This window comes from Chionomys nivalis, chromosome 12 (genome assembly GCF_950005125.1).
Source record: "Chionomys nivalis chromosome 12, mChiNiv1.1, whole genome shotgun sequence".
NCBI lineage: Eukaryota > Metazoa > Chordata > Mammalia > Rodentia > Cricetidae > Chionomys > Chionomys nivalis.
The window spans coordinates 72,393,134-72,411,945 of NC_080097.1; the positions used below are offsets into that span (position 1 = coordinate 72,393,134).

General features: G+C 39.9%; 1 protein-coding gene across 4 annotated transcripts in view; it reads left to right on the plus strand.

The window, feature by feature from the left end:
* Window positions 1-18,812, plus strand: part of Saysd1 (SAYSVFN motif domain containing 1) — a 68,663-nt gene that overhangs the window by 11,911 nt on the left and 37,940 nt on the right. Inside the window, exon 5 of one of the 4 annotated variants that reach the window (XM_057786361.1) lies at window positions 3,809-4,234. The exons of 1 other annotated variant lie outside the window; for it this stretch is intronic. The gene's annotated coding sequence lies outside the window, so the exon portion shown is untranslated. Of the gene's footprint in view, window positions 1-879; window positions 1,453-2,336; window positions 2,706-3,808; window positions 4,235-18,812 lie in introns of those variants that run through there. 2 more of the 4 variants (XM_057786364.1, XM_057786362.1) reach the window with 2 other exon arrangements.

Consider the following 18,812-nt stretch of genomic DNA (forward strand, 5'->3'; position numbering starts at 1 on the left):
CTAAAAGAAAAAAATAATACATACAGTTCCATGTATAAATATACACATTTAAAAAATCATAATTCTTTATTGATTCTTTGGGAATTTCACATCATGCACCCCAATTCTGCTCACTTCCATGTCCCTCCTTATCTACCACTCACCCCTGCAGCATCCCCCTAAAAAAGAACATCCCAAAAATTAATTAAAAACAAAACAAAGAAAAAACCCACCTCACTCTTCAATCTTTCCTTTCTCTTTAACACCTCTTTATTTGTCCTAGTGGCATTGGGAGCTATGGTGTGTCATGCAGTATACCCTGCATGAGTTCTAATTGGTCTTAATAATAAAAATCCAGAGCCAGATAAAGGGGTAAATGCTGAAATATCAGAGAGATAAAGGAGCAAGCCACACCTAACTTTGCTAACTCCTTAGCCACAAAAGGGGACAAGATCCTGTGTCCTTCTGCCTTCTATTCCTCTCTCTGCCCAACAATATCACTTCGTATCTGTCCTTACGGACCTCTAGACCTTTATGGTTAAGTAGTGGCTAACCTCTGATCTTCAGGATAGCTTTATTTGTTACAGCACGAACAAGTATCACCACATTTCCCCCTTTTTTTGTCTAAAAAGGGTTATAACTAATATAGTTTTTTAAAAGAAAAACTATAGATAATAAGCACAATAACTGTATACAAAATATACAGGCAATAAATGCATTAACAATGTCTAGTCCATTAGCAATTGATAAATTCAGAGAAAATGCTTCATATATATCCTAATCTTGATGAGTTCAAAAGTTTGTACCTAATTCACTTTTCATTCTAACTTGCATTACCCAAACTATCTTATGTCTCTCAACCTTATACATTTTACACATCTTTAGTGAATTTCTTTTCAGAATCTAGTAACAAGAAAACTATAACTATAAAGTCTTCAATTCCATCAGAGACCCAAGAAGGAAAAAACCGAGTAATCAGGAAATGCAAATAAGTGACTTCCAAAAGTTGTGAGACATCTCAGAAGCAGCTGGCCACCTAGATAGTCACCCAGAATTCCTCTTCATCGTTGGGGCATCCATCTTGAGCATATAGGCATGGCATATCTGACAGACTTTTCTATGAAGCAACATATTCTGCAGGACTCTCCTACCTTATGTTGGCAAAGTTTGGCAGTCCTTTCTTCTGTGTCCTGCTTGTCCAATTTGGACAGCATACTGTCAGCAGTTGACGCAGGAGCACTTTCTTGCCTTGTGACTTACTTTTGTCACAAAGAAAGTAAACTCCACGTGGATTGTCTTTGATGCCCATCATCTTCTCTGAAGTAATAGGTACTGCCAGGAGCAGGCATGTCTAATTGTCATAAAAAGAAAAGAATATATGTTATTAAAGCATCTTAAATGCCATATTCTGTAGATCTCTGAAGTTTTTGAAGGTGACCTGTCTAAAATATATCTCTGTTTGACCTTGAAAACATACCTAATATGATTACAAGTTAGATTGTAATAAGTGACTAATTACTATTTACTATTCTAAATAGTTGGTAATATAGCTTTCAAGGACTATAAATTTGCATTGCTTTGTTAAATGAGTTGCATAGGTATAATACCTTGAACAAGAGTAGAAATGTATGTACAATATGTTCTAACAAAAATAATCTTAAACTTGTATCAATATACAAAAATCCATATCAGTATAAAATGTTTAAAACTATTAGTTGCTGTTTTGGTTTAAAAGTAGGTTTAATAATCTACCTTTTTATCCTATTTCTATATCCCCCTACCCTAACTTTGAGGAGGTTCCCTTTTGACAAGTTATATCTGATCCAATGAGGAGCATTTTTAGTCATATAAGTTAGCTTAGATTTAATAATCATATTGGTTGATGGACTATCACCTCTTCTAATCAAGAGGTCTCTCTTGTTTAAATCAAATCTTTATTAGTTTTGATGGTATCCATAGCTTTTCTTCTTCTGTGGAAACAAAAGCAAAACCCTATCCCCAACGTAACACATATCCTGGGTTCAATTCTGAAGTCAACACATCTTTAAAGTATACAGGCTGATTTAATTCTTTAGTTTTCTCTATTATCCAATTTCTCTCCACAGATGTTGTTCCTTTCTCATTAGCATTTAGAAAATTGAAAGTTAATATAGCATTATGCAGTCGATTTCTAGGGATCTTTATTGCCCATTTCTGTTTATTTAGCATATCCTTTAGTTCAATTTGGTCTTTCTATAACTACTTGACCTGTAGGATTATGTGGTATACCTGTAATATGTTTTATATTGTAATAAGCAAAAATGGTTTCATTTTACTAGAGACATATGCTGGAGCATTGTCAATCTTAATTTGTACAGACATACCCATGATGGCCTAACTTCTAGCAAATGTGTGATTACTGAATCAGCCTTTTCAGAACTCAATGCAGTTGCCCATTGAAAACCTGAATAAATATCAATGGTGTGGTGGAGATATTTTAATTTTCCAAATTCTACAAAATGGAACACATCATCTGTAAGACATCATTTCTTTGAGTACCCTTTGGGTTACTTTCTGCAGGTAATAGGGTTTGGTTGTATAAAGAACAAGTAGGACATTTCCTTACAATTTCCTTGGTTTGTTACCAAATGATGGAAAAATCTTTTTTCAAATCTTTGTTATTGACATGATTTTTTTCAAATGAAATTCTGATGCCTCCAGCACATTTCCTATCAATAGTTGATCAGTTTCTTTATTACCTTGTGCTAGAGGGTCTGGCAAACCTGTATGTATTATATATATATATATATATATATATATATATATATATATATATATATGGGTTGACTTCTATTCCTAATTATTTCTTGTAACTGAATAGATAATAAAGTCAGTTCTATATCATCTAGTATAAACTCAGCAGTTTCAATATGCAAAACAATTCTTTCTGCATATTGTGAATCAGTGACTATGTTAAGAGGTTCTATAAAGTCCATTAATTCCATGAGAATAGCGTAAAATTCTGACTTTTGGACAAAATCATAAAGACTTTGAACCACTCTACTTAAAATTTCTGATTTGTAACCTGCCTTTCCTGATTTATTTGCATCAGTATAGCATGTAGAGGCTCCAGATATTGGTGTTCCCTTTATAAAGTGAGGAAGAATTCAGTTAGCTCTCTTTATAAATTGAATTCTCTGTTTTTGGGATATTTATTGTTAATATCTGCTAAGAAATTACTGCAAGTTTTTTTTTTTTAACCAATGTTCACTTTCTGCCCATAATTTGCCTATTTCATCATTAGTAAAAGGTACTACAATTCTGCTGGGTATATTCCTACTAATTGACAATTCTCAATTTTCCTTTTAGAATGAACTCAAAGACCTTTTCCACATAAGTTTTTAATTTTTTACTGTTTTTATGTAGTTAAAAGATTAATTCTAAGGTAATATCTTCTCTCTGCATTAATATTCCTGTAGAAGAATACTTAGAGGGTAAAGTAGCCAAAATGCATTCAAACTTTGGATCCAAATGATTCACATGTGTATCCTGTAATTTTTTTCCACAAAAGCCAGTTCTCTTTCAGTTTCAGCTGATAATGCTCTTGAACTATTTAAGTCCTTGTCAACATCTAAAGTTTTGAATAAATTACTCAGTTCATCAATTTTTACCCCATTAATTGGCTGTAGATAGGAAATGTCTCCTAGCAATAATTGAAAGTCATTACGAGTCTGCAGTAGATCTCTTTTCATTTGTACATTATGGGCTCTAATTTTTTGTTGACCTATTTTGTAGATCTATTTTATCTTAAATAATTAATTGGATTTCTTCTTTGTATCTTTTTTTTCAGGAACAATTTTAATCCCCAACAAGGCAAAATTTTCTTTACTTCTTCAAACATTCTAAAGTATCTACATTTGAGGCAGCTAGTAAAATGTCATGCATATAATGATAAACTATAGATTGAGGAAATTGCTTGTGTATCATTTCTGACAGCTGCTGTGCAAAATATTGGCACGGGGTGGGGCTATTTAACATTCCCTGTGGGAAACTGTTCCGTTGATATCTCTTAAGAGACTGAAGATTATCATAAGTAGGCATTGTGAAGGCATAGTTTTCTCTGTTTTTTTCTTGTAAAGGTATAGTGAAGAAACATTTTTTTAAATCAGTAACTATAAGAGATTATTCTTTAGGCAATAGAGAAAGCAAAGAAATTATAGACTGTAGAGAGACCATTGGCTGAATCACCTTATTAACAGCTCTTAGATATGTTACCATTCTCCCCTTTCCATATTTTTTTAAATAAAAAATACAGATGAATTCCAAGGCCTGGTTGATTCTTCAATATGCTGAGCACTTAGCTGCTCCTGTATCAGCTGTTCTAATGCGAGCAGTTTCTCTGTTGTTAAAGGCCATTGCTCAACCCATACAGGTTTTCTATCAACCATTTTAAAGCTGGGGTTGTTGGTGCCTTTGAAAGATTAGTAGCCATTGTACCCTGTTTTTGTACAACAGCCATTGTACCCTGTTCTTGTACAATCTGAATGGTCCGTGGCTGTTCTTTATAATACCTTCTCATATTTTTCCCATAAACATACATTAATTTATGGTTTGTTTCTGAGATTGGAGGAATGTTAATCTGAGTGTTCCATTGCTATAACAAATCATGGACATAATTTTATTGCTATGTTATCCACATATAGTTTTATTTTCCTCTATGTCTTTTTGGCCCTATACATTTGACCCATCTCATGCTCTGTTTTACCTGAGACAATGTTCCAGTCCCTAAAATATGAACCTTTACCTCCTGAAGAGGCCACTTTGGACACCAAGATCCTGATAAAATTGTTACATATGCACCTGTGTTTACCAGACCTTCAATGACAACATTATTTAGTTGTATTTTTAATTTTGGTCTTTGTTCATTTGTAGAAGTTTGCCAAAATATTTGCTTTATGCTTTCTCCTGAATTTTTTTTCTCTCCTCTAACTTTTCTATCATCCAGAGTAGTATGGTTTCTTATTATAGGCATTAGATTCTTTTGCGCTGGGAAGGAGTTTTCTCTATGATGAGAGGAAACAAGTGAACTGAATTTGGCATGGGGGCCTACCAGAGGCCCCTCAAGGCATTTCCCAATGGCAAAGGATTACCTTGACTGTCCCTTGTTGATCTACATTCATTTGTCCAATGCCTGCTCTTGCTACACCTTCTGCATAATCCAGAAGGGGGCATTCTGTCTGGATGATGCTTAGAAAAAAACATTGTTTCTAGGAATTCTCTATTTACAATCCCTTTTTAGGTGGCCTTGCTTACTGAAATTGAGTCTCTTGACATTTCAGTTTTTTTTCAAAGCTCTGTAAATCATTTTTCCTATCCAAGCATCATCATGGTTGAGATAAAATATTGATTGTATCTCAGATCCATTTCTCCAAGAGTTCTGATCTTGCCTTTAATGGCCTAATTACCCCTTTGCATTGTGCATTAGCATTTTCAAGTCAGAGAGTCAATTATTATTTGTCTAGCTTCTGAATTTGGTATCATTCTATTTACTGCTGAAGTCAATCTTTGTAAGAAATCTATGAGCTAGGTCCAGGACAGCTAGAACTGTTACACAGAGAAACCCTGTCTTGAAAAACCAACCCCACCCCCAAATTCTCATTGTCTTACCGAACTGCTGAGAGTGACAGTGAAGTGTAAGGAGCAGCGTGTTCGAGTGGAGAACAAGGTGGTGCGCCTGGCTGAGGACAGCTGCAGCTCTGGCATGTAGCTGTGAAGTGAGAGTGGCAATCCAAGGAGAGGGTGTCTGGGGAAGTCTGAGACCCATAGGGGAGAGAGAGTCAGTTGTCTGAAAAAATGCACACAGGATCGTGCGGAAGAAGTACATGTGGTGGGAGCTGCCTGAAGGCAGAGCAAGCAGGTGGGTAAGTCCTGTGGTGTTTGGGGCCCAGGTGCTTCTGGAGTTAGGGTGGCAGCTAGAGACTGCTGTAGAGAGGCTGCAACAAGAAAATCCTGAACTCAGCTTGAGGAAAAAAATAAAAAAAAACCCTAGCTGGTGTGGCAGTGACTTTGGTGGGAGCCTTCATGTGCAGTTCTGGTGTGTGCCAGTTGCTGCAAAACCTCAGGTAAGCATCTTTTTCATGAATTCGTGCCCTAAAGTTGGGTGCCGATTGTTGCACGAGTTCTAATTGGTCTTAATAATACAAACCTGGAGCCAGATATCAGGGTAAATGCTGAAATATCAGAGAGACAAAAGAGCAAGCCACAGCCAACTTTTAACTTGCTAACTCCTCAGCTAAAAAAGGGGCCAAGCTCCTGTCTCCTCCTGCCTCATATTCCCTTCTCTACCCAGCCATATTACTTCCTGTCTGTCTGTACAGACCTCCAGACCTCTATGGTTAACTAGTGGCTAGCTCTGCACTCTGATCTGTAGGCAAGCCTTGTTTGTTAGAGCACAAACAAAATATTACCACGATACCCTTTTGTCTAATCTCTACCATCATTACTGAGCCCTCACCAAAACTCCTCTTGGAGATCCTGCTGTTGCCCCAGTCATGGAGATCATGTGGCTATCATTCTACAGGACCAATCCCTTCATGTACTCCCGCAGGTCGTAGATGAGGTAGATATTAGAGTGGGCCAACCCAAGGACCAGGATGTGGGTCTGGGTGGTAGCTGAGCTGGTTAGTCTGGTCCACTGAGACTGCTCCTTCAGGTGAAGGACAGAACCATCTCTCTTGAGTCTAGGTGAGCGAGTGCTTTTCCATGAGGGGCAGGACTAGCGCTCCTGCTGTAGTGTCCACTGAGGGGCAGGGCCAGATATCCCAGGGCCAGTGAAGTGCCAGCTGGCTTAGCATGGCTCTTGGATTTCAACATGCATGGTTCCCTTGTGGCGACACAGCGGTGGACATCAACACAGACCTCAGCTGCAGAGGACCACAGACCCAGTCATGGCCCTTGGCAGCTTGGGCCCAGATGCCACCGTGGCCTGGGTGGGCAGCACAGGTCATCCAGAGAAGTATGTCTGTAGCTGCAACATGTTTCTCAGATACCAACATGGTCTCAGTTGACTGATCAGACCTTGGGAATCTACATGGCCCTCAGTGATAACAGGTGCCATGGACACCAATTCAGACCCTTGGCTGCTTTAGGATCAAGGACCCAGACATGGCCCTTGGCAACAGCCCAGGCCCAGATGTCATCATGGCTCTCAGGTGGTACACAGGCCACTCAGATCAGCATGGCTCCATTAGTGGCACAGTCCTTGGATACCAATATGGCCACAAGTGGCTGCCCAGACCCCAGGCATCCTTGTGGCCTTTGGTAGCAACATGGGTCATGGATATCAACACAGACTGTAGCTGTGGGAGGGCCATGGACCCTGACATGGCCCTTGGCAGCAGCCTGGGGTGGGACATTATCCTGGCCTCGGGTGTCAAGCAGTCCATCCATATCAGCCTTGTTTCTCTGGGTTCACTTCTTTAGTTCTGCCTTCTTCCACAGTACATGAATAATTCTGCTTTTCTTTCTCTCCCATCTTTTTACCATATATTTGTTCACCCTAACAACACCTATCCTCCTGATGCCACAAGTATCCAGGCAGGCCTGTGGATGCCTTCAGCCAACATGGACTGTGAGGACCCAGGACACCCACCTGAGCCAAGTGGCACAAGGTGGGCCTGTGGACACGTTCAGCCAGCCCAGACTGTGAGCTATATTTATAGCTTTAATAAAGTTTTCTCATCTGGGCTGATGGCTAAAGACCACCTAACAAGAATATTAATACCATAAGTAAGAAACCCTCTTCTGAGTTGTTGGCCAGTATTGTCTAAGAAACTCCTAAAACTTAGTCTATTGCTGTTGCCTTTGGTTATCTCTCTGAAATGGAAGGTAAGTTTCTACTGCTGAAGACACTATGAATTTCAGAAATAGGGCCTAGAGACCCCTGAACTGAAACTGATTGGAATGCCTCCATGAGGATTAACTTTTATGGAACCTGACAGCACCATCCTAGTTTACAGAGGAGGGAGGTCACCACTAGTCCTATCCAGACAGGATGCCTATGAACCACATCAATGTCTACTGGGCACAATGACCCTAGGCAGTGGTACGCATACATTTGGTAACCAACAGCTCTCTGGACGTAAGACCCATTTAACAAGAGGGAAGACATGTCTGGTACTGGACACCTAATTAACATCTTAGTGCTAGTAAATTTTCCCAGTTATTGGAGGAGAATATACAATCTCAGTTACCAAACCAGTACAATCCCTAATAACCCTCTATAAATATTTGTCCTTATACTCACAGGTAAGTGCAGTCTTTAACCCTCACCGAAGAAACCTCTTTGCATCAGAGACCACTATAGAGAGCCACAGTAAATTAAAATTCAGTTTTAGAGCCCAGTCCCAAAGGATATATCTATAAACACTCCTAAGGCTCAGGAGCTATTGTGGAAGAAGGGTGGAAAGACTGTAGGAGCCAGAGGATCAAGGAGTCTGCTGTGATGTTGTGTGCCCTGGTAACACCAGAATCTATGCCCATAAAGTCTCACCAACATGACTGCCCAAATGTGAGCTGAACAAGGATGACACCAGTCAGTATGCCAAACTGGATGGGGAAAAGCCCATGAGGCCTCAACCCCACCCAAAGAACTATAGCCAACCAAGGAAAGCTAGGAGTGAGAGAAGTGCCTTTCCTCAAGGAAGAAAACACCCAACTGTTTGTCTAGTACCAAACAATCATCCCTGAAAAATATACAAGTAATATATATGGATGGAACAGGTTATATTTAGGAATATTTACATGCTTATATACATGTAAGAACAATTATTGAAAAAGAGGTCATGAATTTGAAGGAGAATGGGAAGGATATATGAGAGAGTTTGGAGGGAAGAATTGGAAAGAAGAAATATATATATTATGTCTCAAAATTTAAAAAGTTGAATGAAAATATCTAGGCTGGTCATGGTGATACATTCTTCTAATCCCAGCACTAGGGCGGCAGAGAGAAGCCTCTGTAAGTTGGAGGCCAGGCTGTTCCACATAAAAATTCCAGGTCAACAAGGGATGCATAGCCAAACCATGTCCCAAACAAATTTCCTAGGGCCAGGGAGTGAGATGGCTCAAAGGGTAGAGGCACTTGCCAGTGAGTCTGACAACCTCATTTGCATCCTTGAGACCCATATGTTAGAAGCAGAGAAAGGACGCCTATTTGTTTTTGAACCTTTCTCACACACTGCAGAATACCCTTCAACCCCATATACATAAAAGAAAGTAACTCCAGCCCAGAAATGTACTGGTCACAACCCTGCGCTATGTGTAAAGTTTTCCATTCAATGGGTGGAAAACTAAAGGTGGTGTTTAGGTGACCTCTTCTGGCAAATGGGTCTTCAGACATTTGTCCTGAGGAAATTAAGAGGTTCATAGAAGGCTGACATGCCATCTACTGATGTGGGACATCCTTCTGTATATGTGTTGCTAACAGAGATAGAGAGGGAGAATAGGCAGAGTCAAAGACACCATGGAGCTACCGAAGGAGTAACATGCTGCACCAGTAAACCACAGCCTCATTGTGATACACAATTAATAGAAATGGGTTAATTTAAGATGTAAGCGCTAGCTAGGAATATGCCTAAGCCATTGGCCAAATAATGTTGTAATTAATATAGTTTCCATGTGATTATTCAGGTTTGGGCGGCTGGGAAATGAAAGTACAGTCTCTGTTTACATAATGGTACTTAACATTTGACAATGTACATCCACATAAAGCCTAAGCATGCTGAAAACCAAAAGCACTTCTACACACCCCCCCTCCCCACAGTGGGAGTCAATTGCAGCTTCTTGATAGCTACAGTTTTTCAGATAGGCTCTGTTTGCTGGCTGCGAGCAGAGGTGTGGCTTCTTTAAGAAATGGCTTGCTTCCTGGTTTGTGCTGGTGGCATGAACAGCTCTGGTTCTTTTGGGAGGTCCTGTTACAAAGCACTTAAATAGGGTTTGTGAGGAGCATGCTCACAAACATAAAGGTGACATAGACCAGCTGCATCCCTGGAGCTGGGGTGGTGAGCATGGCTCACAGAGGCGGGAAACATACCTATTCCATGTTGGATGGGATGGAGCCAACAGGCAAACCCACAGCATTAGTCCTAGCTATGCCTGCTTAGCATTTGTAAAATATTCTGGTCAGAAAAGGATTACAGACACACAGTAAAAACAGATTCAGACAAAAAGGTCTTTAAATGGGCTACAATAAATTTAATAAGTGTGCATGGTTTTAAGACAGATAGGATAAAAGAGTCATAGATTAAAAAATAATTTAATGGTATTAAACTGAGGTTTTTTTTGGGGGGGGGGGTTTCGAGACAGGGTTTCTCTGTGGTTTTGGAGCCTGTCCTGGAACTAGCTCTTGTAGACCAGGCTGGTCTCGAACTCACAGAGATCCGCCTGCCTCTGCCTCCCGAGTGCTGGGATTAAAGGCGTGCGCCACACCGCCCGGCTAAACTGAGGTTCTTAAAGGAAAGAGAGTAAAAAGAATCATGGGCCATGAAAAGATGAAAAACACAAAGTCTGGATTATGTATATTATTGTGTTTTCTTTGAATTTTTTGACTGCAGAGAGACATTTTATTCTGGGGGCCACTAGTCTAAACCAACATATATTTTAAAAGAATCTTGAATTCAAAATATGAGTCTAAGGATATGTTACTATGGAAAAGAGGTTCTGTTTTTGTTTCCACAGAGGTTGGGAACCTGTGGTTTCCTTTCAAGCTAATGTGGTTTGATGGAACAAGATCCTCCTGAAAGGTTTTTGTGAATCCTAAAAATATTTCACCCAATAAACAGCAGGAAGCAGTTTGGACAAAATTATGCCCAAATTTCCAAAATGATTGTTTATAAATGTTTGTTTTCATTTAAAGGGGGTTGATTACAAATGGTTAATGTTCATAGTCAATCTCTGTCTTAAAAAAAGGGGATATGATATAAAAATGAATACATTGGTATAGATTTTTGTCTAGTGAATTTTATATATATGCATATATATATTTCTACTCTTGTTTAAGGTATTATGTTCATGCAGCTCATGAAAAAATGTAATCTATAATAATCAAACTTTTAGTCATGTTAGGTTTTTTTAAGATATACAGTGATACATTTCAGTTAGATAGATAATCTTTGACACTTCAAAGACCTACAAAATATAACATTTAAAATGTTTTAAGAACTTAGACTTTTCTCAACAGGGAGACATATCTGCTTCTGGTAGCACCAATTACTTCAGAGAGGTTGATGGGCATTGAAGAAACTTGTTATGGAATTTGCCTTCAATGTGACAAAGCTAGCCATTTGGGCAAGAAACTTCTATTGCCTGGACTGATTGATGATACTCTGTATAAACTGGACATGCAGGACCTACAGGAAAGTGACTGCTAAACTTTCCAAAAGATGGGATAGTCCTTCAGGGTTCCTGCTTCATAGAAGAAACTGCCAGACATTCTGCAGGACATAGAAGAAAGCAACTAATGAACTTTGCCAGTATTAGGTGGAACAAATCTTCAAATTTCTTGCTTCACTGAAAAGTCTGCCAGATATTATGGGCCTATAATGCTAAAGATGAATGCCCCAAAGTTACAAAAGAACTTTGGGTGACTTTCCAGGGAGCAAGATGTCTCTGTTATTTCTAGAACTTTGGAAGTTGCTTGCAATACATTTCTTGTTTACTTAGGTAATATATTCTTCTGGGGCCTTTTGATGTTGCAGGGGGTGGCTGCTTGTTCGTCCAGGTCACCCAGAACCAAAATAACCACACAGAAACTGTATTAGTTAAATCACAGCTTGGCCCATTAACTCTAGCTTCTTATTAGCTAAGTCTTAGCCATATGGCAGTGGCTTACCGGCAAAGCACATCTGTCTTCAGTGGTGGATCCATGGCATCTTTCTCTGACTCTGCTTTCTTCCTCCCCGAATTCAGGTCTGTCTTCTCCGCCTACCTAAGTTCTGACCTATCAGGCTAATGCAGTTTCATTATTCATTAACCAATATAAGCAACACATAGAAAGAAGGACCTCCTACACCATTTTGATAGAGTTGAAGATAGTTATAGTTTTTCTTAGTTATAATAAAAGATATAAAACTTTAGACTCACAAAGATAAGATAGATGATAGAATATTTTCTTTAATTTTTGTCTAATACAAATTGTCTAAATATTGTAACTGTAATTCTTACTTGATAACTGTTTTGTCATACATAATTTACTGTGTTAAAGTTAAAACCTTCCCTTTTATTTAGATAGAAAAGGGGAGGTGATGTTGCTTTTATTGGTTAGTGAATAAAGCTGTTTTGGCCAATGGCTTAGTAGAGTAAAGCCAGGTGGGAAATCTGAACAGAGATAGAGGAAGAGGATAGATGGAGTCAAAGAAGACGTGATGCTGAAGGAGTAATATGCTTGCCTGCTTCCCGCCATGATGATAATGGACTAAACGTCTGAAAGTAAACCAGCCTCAATGAAATGTTTTCTAAGAGTTGCAGTGGTCGTTGTTTGGAATCTCCAGCTTGGAGCCCCATTTCAGATACCACCCTCAGCACCCAGAGCAACATCTCCCCCGGAGCGGCCCTCTCCAAACCTCACCCTCAGTGCACCTAGCCATGGCCCCACCTCTGAAGCTGCCCTCTTCAAATTCTGCTCCTGAGAAAGCCAGCCAAAAGTTAGCCCCTCCTTGGGACTGCTCAAGACCACTCCTGTAGGCTACTTAAGACCTTGTAGCCATATCTGCCATGTGATTACCTTCTGAGTGTCACCCAGGAGTGCTTTGCTCAGATTAAACCTGGCTTTATTAATTTGGTTTGATTGGCGTATTACATTCATGGTGGCAGATTTCCAATAACCAGAGATTCAAAACTTAACGGTCATTGCATCTCTTCACAGTAATAGGATACTGATTAAGACAGTTGGGTTTCTGTCTGAGAGAGAAGTTGTTTTATGGTGAGGGCTTTGGGAAGGACAAAAGCAACAATGGCAGTGGATGCTGCTCAACTGCACTAAATTCTTCCTTCCACAGGGTGGCACCCCTTGCCTGGCATTTATATCCCCATTTCCTAAGGACAAAAAACGTGAAGATGTTTTGCCAGAAGAGGTCTCAGAATCACCATCCTTCCTTTCCCTACCTGTTGAGTGAGGACTATGTCATTCTGCTGCAGTCAGAATGAAGGAAGGTGATGGTTTAAGCCCTGTCACTGCCATAAATTAGAAGATGGTATGGGGCTGTATATAGAAAGCTATAGTAGATACTATATATATAATATATACTATATATATAATAAATACTCCCTGGTATAATATAATATAAATATATACTATAATATAATAGTAATAATAATATAATTATATAATACTATATAATATATAATATGTAATAAATATATATTAATAATATATAATATAATAGTATACTATAATATAAATATATACTATATATAACAAATACTCCCTGGTATAATATAATACAATTTAATATAATATAGGAAAGTTATAATTTGCAATATATATATATATATATATATATATATATATATATATACTTTACTCTCTTGCAGCAAAGGTACTGTCAAAGCTGAGGCAGGCAAGGAGGGCTGCTCTGAGGCTGTGTTGGTAACAAAGCAGTGTCCATAGGGTGCTGTCATTTGTGGAGGGAGGCTGGGGTGCATGTAGTTGCAGCTCTGCTTGGGTCTGTGACATAATGGCAGGAGATCCTAGAAAGAAACCAAAGTGACCCATGGAACAGGGAAGGTAAGGGAAAGGCATAGTGATGTTTCCAGAGCATTGATTTTCTGTGGTTTAGAACTTAGAATTAGGGAGCTGGAGAGATGGTTCAGTGATTTAAGAGCACTTGCTGCTTTTGCAGAGGATAGGGGTTCAGTTCCCAGGAAACACATGGTGGCTCACTGCCACCTGTAACTCCAGTTCCAAAAATAAGATTAAATAATATTTTTTAAAATTAAAATTTAGTCTCTTTTTTTTTCTCCTACTTGCATATAAAATGTGAGATCTCTGCTGTTTCTGCTGCCACGCCTGCATGATGAACTCTATCCTTCAGAAACCATACTTTCTTTTATATAAAATTAGGATTTAGAATTAGACACCAAAATAAAACACCAAACCCCATGTTACATGTAACACTGTCAACCTGAAGCAACTGTCTGGAGGTAGAATGGCTCAATGTATGCTCCACGCCAAAGCCGCTGGGAACACTGCCTGGAGAGGATAGAGTTCTGTGTGAAACAAATGGGCTGATACTTGCATACACTTACGTCCATGCATGTGCACGTGGGAGTGTGCGTGCTCACACACACACAGAGTAATAGTTGTTCAGTTGGAACCTCAGCTCTCCTGCAAGGTATTCAAAGCCCCAATCCTGTCTCTCCAAATTCGCCTGCTCAGAGAGTCTCCAATAAAGGAAAGGTACCAAAAAGTCCAGTTCTGCATTCTTGACGACTGTTGGAACTGCCTCCCCTGCTGGGGCCAGTTGCTCAAATCCCCACCTGAGTGGTCAGCTTTTGACCATACTTGGGCACAAACCCAGCTTGTGACAGACACATCATCACCTCTTACCTACAACTTATAAAGTCTCCCTGCTTTAGTTTGGGGGGTATAGCTTCTCTGACTTCTATCTCTGGGACTGGAGAATCTGCTCAGAAGTTGCTTTGCTCAAATAAACCTGTTGTTACACTTTTCAATTTGACTTAATTTGGCTTACTGCACTGGTGGAAAAACTTATAAGGGGTGGCAGAAAGCCAATTAATAGTAAGAATAAAAATAAAAATACATGCTATCATACCATCTGCAGACAAAATAATTTATTATAAGTATGTATTATGGAATATTTATACTTTGCTATATTATTATATTTCCCTTGGGCCCTTCCCTACTCTTTCTAGGATTTCCTGCCATTATGTCACAGACCCAAGCAGAGCTGCAACTACATGCACCCCAGCCTCCTTCCACAAATGACAGCACCCTATGGACACTGCTTTGTTACTGACACGGCCTCAGAGCAGCCCTCCTTGCCTGCCTCAGCTTTGACAGTACCTTTGCTACAGGAGAGTAAAGAAGACTCTCTTTCAGAGGAAGGAGTTCTTCCAGGTTCAGTGAGCCTGATGACACTGGATATGGAGAATGTTTCCTAGCCACCCGCAGTACTTTTTTTTTTTGAATTTTTCGAGACAGGGTTTCTCCGTAGCTTTTGGTTCCTGTCCTGGAACTAGCTCTTCTAGACCAGGCTGGCCTCGAACTCACAGAGATCTGCCTGCCTCTGCCTCCCGAGTGCTGGGATTAAAGGCGTGCGCCACCACTGCCTGGCACCAGCAGTACTTATTAAAGAAGATAAAGAAACTTGCTCCTGAACTCATAGGTATAACCCCACAAAAATCTTGGCATAGACAGCATGGCTACAGAGAAGAATGCATCTAGGAATAGGCCACACATATGTCAATCTGGGAAAGAGATTCTGTTGGGCACCTTGTTCAAAGCCAGTGGATACTGTAAATTTTTGAAGGGGAATAGGCTAAGGCCTCAGCTATCCAGCAGGCGTTGCAAGACACCCTTGAGCAAACCACACAGCTGTGAAGAGAGGTTGGGCTTTTCTCACAGTTGTCTGCCTGCTCTATCATCAGCATCCTTTCAGGTAGGCCCTCCTGGATCTCACCTCATTGGAAGCAGGACTATTCTAAACCTAACTCTAACCATATCCCTCAGCCTATCTTTAGCACTAATGGTAATCCTGGTCCTAGTCCTACTATCAGCCCTTCCCCTAACCATAACCACGCCACTAGAAGTATCCTTAGCCCTAGCAATGACCTTCAAACTAGCCCAAGTCTTAACCCTAACCACAATCCTCACCTTAATGCTAACTTAGCACTATTTTAAAGTCTAACCATAGCTTGAACCATAAAGCTGGACAGATATAGCCCCAACTTCATTTCTAGCTCTAAACATAACCACAACCCTTCACTTAACCATAACACGAACCCTAACTATCCTCTGCAGTAATCCTAACTCTAGCCACAAACAAAACTAAATGAAACACTAGCCTTAGATCAAACATTAACCACATTCCTAAACCTAACATTAAGCCATGCCACAAATTTTAGCTAGATCCAGACTTCAACCTAACTTTATAGCTAATCCTAGGAAAACACTAGACATAATCCCAAATTTTACCCTAGCCCAACCAAAGGAAAAGAATCAGCCTTAGTAATAACCCTAAATCTAGTAATAAACAAAATCATACCCTTAATACTAAACATGAATATTAATACTAGACAGGTGCTATGGGTAACTAATACAAAATACCCCTACGAGTAATAATAAACCTAACAACCTAAAGTGTTAAACAAACCCTGTGGCAACCATAACCTAACCTTGCACCTAACCCTAACCCTGATATAACACTAACCATAGCCTAAGCCCCATTATTATATGCATTCTTAACCCCAACCTGAACTCTAGGACCAAATCTAAGCCTAAAACTATGTCTACCCCTAACCTAAACCTATCCCTAACATTAGCCAAAGCATTAAATCTAAACCTAAATTTAGGCCTGATCCTAACTTGAACCTAGACTAGCCTATCCCTAATGTTAATCCTAAAACTAACCCTGACTCTAACTCTAACCCTAACCCTGCACCCAAATCTAGCCCTAACCCTAACATAACTCAATAGTCTAAACATAAACTGAGGCCTAACCCTACTCTGAACCTAGATTAGCTCGATCCCAGTGCTAAACGTAGACCTAATTCTAAATGTAGCCAATGCCATAACTATAAACCAAGCTCCATCCTTAACCATAATGTTCATATTGACACCAGTGCCAGATACAACCCCAACCTAACATCAACCCTAACCAAACACTATTTTTTTATTAATTAATTTATTTAATTATTAAAGATTTCTGCCTCTTCCCCGCCACCACCTCCCATTCCTTCCCCCTCCCCCAATCAAGTCTTCCTTCCTCCTCAGCCCAAAGAGCAAGCAGGTTTCTCTGCCCTGTGGGAGGTCCAAGGACCACCCACCTCCATCCAGGTCTATTAAGGTGAGCATCCAAACTACCTAGGCTCCCACAAAGCCATTACGTGCAATAGGATCAAGAACCCATTGCCATTGTTCTTCAGTTCTCAGTAGTCCTCATTGTCCATTATGTTCAGCGAGACCGGTTTTGTCCCATGCTTTTTCAGACCCCGGCCAGCTGGCCTTGGTGAGTTCCCGATAGAACATCCCCATTGCCTCAGTGTGTGGGTGCACCCCTCGCAGTCCTGAGTTCCTTGCTCGTGCTCACTCTCTTTCTGTTCCTCCTTTGGATCGTGAGACTTCAGTCCAGTGCTCCAATGTTGGTCTCTGTCTCTGTCTTCTTTCATCGCCTGATGAAGGTTAATATTCAGGGGGATGCTTATATGTTTTTCTTTGGGTTCACCTTCTTATTTAGCTTCTCTAGAATCACGAATTATAGTCTCAATGTCCTTTATTTATGGCTAGAAACCAAATATGAGTGAGTACATCCCATGTTCCTCTTTTTGGGTCTGGCTTACCTCGCTCAGGATAGTGTTTTCTATTTCCGTCCATTTTTATGCAAAATTCAAGAAGTCATTGTTTTTTACTGCTGAGTAGTACTCTAATATGTATATATTCCATACTTTCTTCATCCATTCTTCCATTGAAGGACATCTAGGTTGTTTCCAGGTTCTGGCTATTACAAACAACGCTGCTATGAACATAGTTGAGCATATACTTTTGTTGTATGTTTGGGCATCTCTTGGGTATATTCCCAATAGTGGTATTGCTGGGTCGAGAGGTAGGTTGAACCCGACTTTCCTGAGAAACCGCCACACTGCTTTCCAAAGTGGTTGCACAAGTTTGCATTCCCACCAGCAATGGATGAGAGTGTCCCTTTCTCCACAACCTCTCCAGCAGAGGCTATCATTGGTGTTTTTGATTTTAGCCATTCTGACCGGTGTAAGATGGTATCTTAATGTTGTCTTGATTTGCATTTCCCTGATTGCTAAGGAAGTTGAGCACGATCTTAAGTGTCTTTTGGCCATTTGAACTTCTTCTGTTGAAAAGTCTCTGTTCAGCTCAGTGCCCCATTTTATAATTGGATTGATTAACCTTTTACGGTCTAATTTCTTGAGTTCTTTGTATATTTTGGATATCAGACCTTTGTCAGTTGCGGGGTTGGTGAAGATCTTCTCCCAGTCAGTGGGTTGCCTTTTTGTCTTAGTGACAGTGTCCTTTGCTTTACAGAAGCTTCTCAGTCTCAGGAGGTCCCATTTATTCAATGATGTCCTTAGTGTTTGTGCTGCTGGGGTTATACGTAGGAAGTGTTCTCCTGTGCCCATGTGTTGTAGAGTACTTCCCACTTTCTCTTCTATCAGGTTCAGTGTGTTTGGACTGATATTGAGGTCTTTAATCCATTTGGACTTGAGTTTTGTGCATGGTGATAGATATGGATCTATTTTCATTCTTCTACAGATTGACTTCCAGTTTTGCCAGCACAATTTGTTGAAGATGCTCTCTTTTTTCCATTGTATACTTTTAGCTCCTTTATCGAAAATCAGGTGTTCATAGGTTTGTGGGCTAAAGTCAGGGTCTTCTATTCTATTCCATTGGTTGACTTCTCTGTTTTTATGCCAGTACCAAGCTGTTTTCAGTACTGTAGCTCTGTAATAGAGTTTGAAGTCAGGGATGGTAATGCCTCCAGACGATCCTTTATTGTATAAGATTGTTTTGGCTATCCTGGGTTTTTTGTTTTTCCATATAAAGTTGATTATTGTCTTCTCCAGACATGTGAAGAATTTTGTTGGGATTTTGA